At 44.7% G+C, this 4,472-nt stretch overlaps 1 protein-coding gene and 1 long non-coding RNA gene across 12 annotated transcripts in view; both read right to left on the reverse strand.

Moving 5' to 3' along the window:
- The window catches only part of LOC109303825, an 11,610-nt gene extending 7,645 nt beyond the window's left edge, over positions 1-3,965 (reverse strand). The window contains exons 1-2 of the long non-coding RNA XR_002099236.1: positions 3,954-3,965; positions 2,955-2,956 (exon numbers count right to left, since the gene is read on the reverse strand). This is a non-coding gene — a long non-coding RNA (uncharacterized LOC109303825). The remainder of the gene's footprint in view (positions 1-2,954; positions 2,957-3,953) is intronic.
- Positions 1-4,472, reverse strand: part of LDB2 (LIM domain binding 2) — a 441,581-nt gene that overhangs the window by 316,130 nt on the left and 120,979 nt on the right. The gene's annotated exons all lie outside the window — the stretch shown is intronic.

Below are 4,472 nucleotides of genomic sequence, written 5' to 3' on the forward strand. Positions count from 1 at the left end.
GAGGGAGTTGGCTGATGTGATTACAGAACCACTGGCCATCATCTTTGAAAATTCATGGTGATCAGGAGAGGTCCTGGAAAAGGGAAAACATAATGCCCATATTTAAGAAAGGGAAGGAGGAGGATCCAGGGAACTACAGACCAGTCAGCCTCACCTCAATCCGTGGAAAAATCATGGATCCTCAAGGAATCCCTTTCTAAGCACTTGGAGAAGAAAAAGTGATTAGGAACAGTCAGCATGGATTCACCAGAGGTAAGTCATGACTGACCAACCCAATTGCCTTCTATGACAAGGTGACTAGCTGTGTGGATGCAGGGAGACTGGTGGATGTGGTGTACCTTGATTTTAGCAAGGCTTTTGATACTTCTCCCACAGCATTCTCCCAGGCAAGCTAAGGAAGTACGGGCTGGATGAATGGACTGTAAAGTGGACAGAAAACTGGTTGAAGCATCGGGCTCAGAGAGTAGTAATCAATGGCTCAATATCTAGTTGGCAGCCAATATCAAGTAGAGTGCTCCAGGGGTTGGTCAGGGGGCTGGTTTTGTTCAAAGGCTTCTTCAATGACCTGGGAGATGGCATAGAGTGCACCCTCAGCAAGTTTGCAGATGACACCAAGCTGGGGGGAGTAGTAGATACACTGGAGGGTAGGGCTAGGTTCAGAATGACCTAGACAGATTGGAGGATTGGGCCAAAAGGAACCTAATGAGGTTCAACAAGGACAAGTTCAAAGTCCTACACTAAGACAGAACAATCCCATGCGCCCATGCAGACTGAGGGCTGACTGGCCAGGCAGCAGCTCTGCAGAAACAACGTGCTCTGCAGGCATGACTTATGAGGAAGGACTAAGGAAACTGGGCTTATTTAGTCTGGAGAAGAGGAGACAGACAGGATTTAATAGCAGCCTTTAACTACTTGAAGTGGGGTTTGAATGAGGATGGAGCTCAGTGACGTACCGTAGGTCTCCAGCACCTGGGGGCCAACGCTTTCATTTGCACCTCTCCCCCTGCCCCATCCTTCTTGTAGCAATACTTAGTCACGTTGCGCAATAAGAATTGTGAAGGGCCCGGCCAGCACCTCCCTCCCCACCCCCTCAGGCCAGCACCCACGGGCCATGGCCCCCTCCCACCCCATTGGTCCACCACCAATACAGCTAAACTGTTTTCAATGGTGGCAGATGACAGAACAAGGAGCAACAGTCTCAAGATGCAGCAAGGGAAGTTTAGGTTAGATATTAGGAAGAATTTTCTCACTAGGAGAGTAGTAAACCACTAGAACATGTTACCCAGAGAGACAGTAGAAACTTCATCCTTGGGGGTTTTCAAAACCCAGCTGGACAAAGCTTTGGCTGGAATGATCTAGTTAGGATTGTTTGAGCAGGGGATTGGACTAGACAATCTCCTGAAGTCTCTTCCAACCCTAATTTTCTATGATTCTATCATTTGAATACCAAAGCCTTAACCTAATAGCTTAATAATGCAAGGAACAATAATTCAACAAAACCAGACCCATAGAAGTAATTGTTAGGACTAATTTCTGTTCCCAATTATGCTGAAGTAAAACCTATTGACTTCTAAAGAATCTCTCCAAATTTTACTTCAGTGTAACAGAAAACAAAATGTGGCCTTTAAACAGGCAATAGCTTTTTAAGGATAAACACTGGTGTGGCTTATTGTTCGATCAGAGTAGTATATGTCAGGGTCCTCCCTTTTTCATTTTCAGAGAGACAGCAGAAAGACAATCTATCTGTGTGACTTCAGAAATCTGTCTTCCAAGCTACCTACTGAGTAAGTAGGGGGATGGTTTTTTGATTCAGCACAATTATGACCATTATCACAAGTTTGGTTGAGTCTATTAGAATTTCTGGGATAAACCTTGTGTTTTGTGATTTAATATGTTGTCTGGTTTGTTTTTGTAGCGGGCTGAATCTTGGCATATGGGCTGTCAAATAATATTCTTTTTTATTCTTACAAAGTTTAATATAAACAGGAACAGCTGGTGTTGATTTATAAACAACAGAGTCTTCTTGAGAGTTTAGATATTATTTTGCCAACATCTAGGCCTAATCATTTGCAGGCCATTATTCAGTGTGGTGGACAGTGGATTTTCTAGTGTCTTGGAAAGAAGAAAACTTCTGAAAATAATTACACTAGTTACTGTAGCTTGTTTTAAATTTAAGCTATAAGAATTATATGTTATATGAGCTATGAGAATTATATTATATATATATGCATATATACTTATGTGCACAAGCACATATTTGATAGGTCTTTTCAACATTCATTCATTACATTTATCCCCCGCTCTTCATTAATCAGGGCTACAGGTTTGAAAATGTCAGAGTTCTAAAAGTTAATAATAGGCACCCACACAGAGAGAGTTAAAAGAACATGATGTACACTGCATGACCCAGGGACTCTGTGGAAAAAATTGTATGTTATTATTTAACACAAAAGAGCACCGTATACACAGAAGCCAGTTAAAGTTACCAAAGCAGCTTTAATTCTGGAATTTTCTAATGTTTGAGAGTCTGAGATGAAAACCTCAATAAAATTAATATATTATACAGTATTTACTTAATCCAAGAAGATGTTGAAATTAAGATGACTTCCTACGAATTAGATTCTATACCTGGAAAATTATAAATGTTTCAGTAGTTTCCAGGTATAGAATCTAATTAGTAGAAAATCATTTTAAATTTGCCCTGTGCCCCATCCCCACTGCTATGATGGGGAAAGCAGTGGCAGGGGGCAAGGGACCCTGTCCCTTGCTCCCCTGTCCCTTCCCCTCCCTGCCTAGCCCCCTGCCCCTCACCCCCAACCTGTGCCGCTTGGTACCTGCCCCCTACCCCACCTTGCACCCCTGCCTGTGCTTGCCCCCCACTCCTAGTCCCCTCAGCACTTACCCCCCTGTGCCTGCTCCTCACCCCGCCACCTATTGTGCCTGCCCTCCCACACCACTGCTTAACTTCTGTTCCAGCTTTGGGGCAGTCAGCAGCAGTAGTGGCCATGGCTCAGCCTCAGCCCACCCTGGCCAGGGTGAAGTGACAGCAACTTGTAGCCAAACTGCGTTGGGGCTGGAAGGACTGGAGCCGAAGCAGAAGGAAAGGGGGAAGGGGGCAGTTGGGTGGAAGGAAAGCTACACAGTGTCCCCTGAACCCCACATGTAGGTCTTCCCCATCTCCCCACCCCCACCATGTGGTCTCTGTTGTCCTTCCCCAACCACATACACCCCCCCCCCAACAAGACATCCTGGCTCAGGGCAGGCAGCATCTAAACTGTAGCTTCAGCCCCAAGCCCAGGGCTGAAGCCAGAGCTAAGCAGCCATCTGCCAGCACTTGAATCCAAGGTGAGCCTTTTTTATCCATGCTGACTGGGATGGAGGGGGAACTTTGTCTTGGATCTGGGTAAATGTGGTACAGTGTTTGTTTCCTATTAAATTGATTAGCTGGTGATCATGAATGCAGCATTGTTTCCTATTAAAACCTAGGAAATAAAACAAACTGAGTCCCTTCCCCCCATTACCCCTCCCGAAACAGAAATTGCATCAAGTGGCAGAGCAACTGGTAGTGGTAAATGTCTGCTGTCTTCTCGGGGTGCCAACTCGAGAACGGACTTTGCCAGTGGATTTCAGATATTTGCTGCTGGCAGAAGAATGCAGAGACTCAGATCCCCGCTGCCTGGAATCTCGAAGTTAATACACTTTCTGGGATGCACACACCTCTGCTTTTTCTGCAACCACAGCTTGACCCTACAACTGCTCCTGTCCCACTGTGGCTCTCCAACCCTTTCCCTTTGGCTCAGTTGCATTCTTCTCCCTTAGGTAGCCTCAATTTCTACTCATCAAGCTTCTAGCTTCCTTGCCTGGCAAGTTCTAATCTCTGCCTCCGGGCTTGTTTTTAGGGACCCAATCTCCCACCACATTCTTGGGCTTCTCCTTTTTGGATCCATTTTCACAGGAGTAGAAAAAGGCACAAAAGCCAACACAAGAGCCACCAAAGTTCACATCTCTGTTCCAAAGAATTGGGGACAGAATCCCAGAGCTCTTCAAAGAAAAGGTTACTAAAAATTTATTTCCCTCTTTCTTCATTCTGGGAACTATTTTTATTGAAATTTCAAAAATAAGAACAACTAAGGGCACATACCCAGCATGGACATTTCCAGCCCACATGGTTGAAGTTTGGTAAAATAATTAATAATTACAAAGAAAATTTTAGGGTGTGGGCAGATGTAATGCTCAGAACATTCTAAATAAATTTTGAACGGAAAGAGTCTATATGTGCATGTCACTTAAGACTGGTTTAAACTTCCTGGAACATTTCATAGAATCATAGAAGTAGGGTTGGAAGGGACCTTGTAGATCTTCAAGTCCGACCCCCTGCCTGAACAGGAGAAAAAACTGGGATTCAAATGATCGCAGCTAGGTAGGCATTAAGCCTCCTCTTAAAGACCCCCAGGGTAGGAGCCAGCACCACT

Source organism: Gavialis gangeticus, unplaced genomic scaffold (assembly GCF_001723915.1).
Source record: "Gavialis gangeticus isolate Ggan-Ray unplaced genomic scaffold, GavGan_comp1, whole genome shotgun sequence".
Taxonomy (NCBI): domain Eukaryota; kingdom Metazoa; phylum Chordata; order Crocodylia; family Gavialidae; genus Gavialis; species Gavialis gangeticus.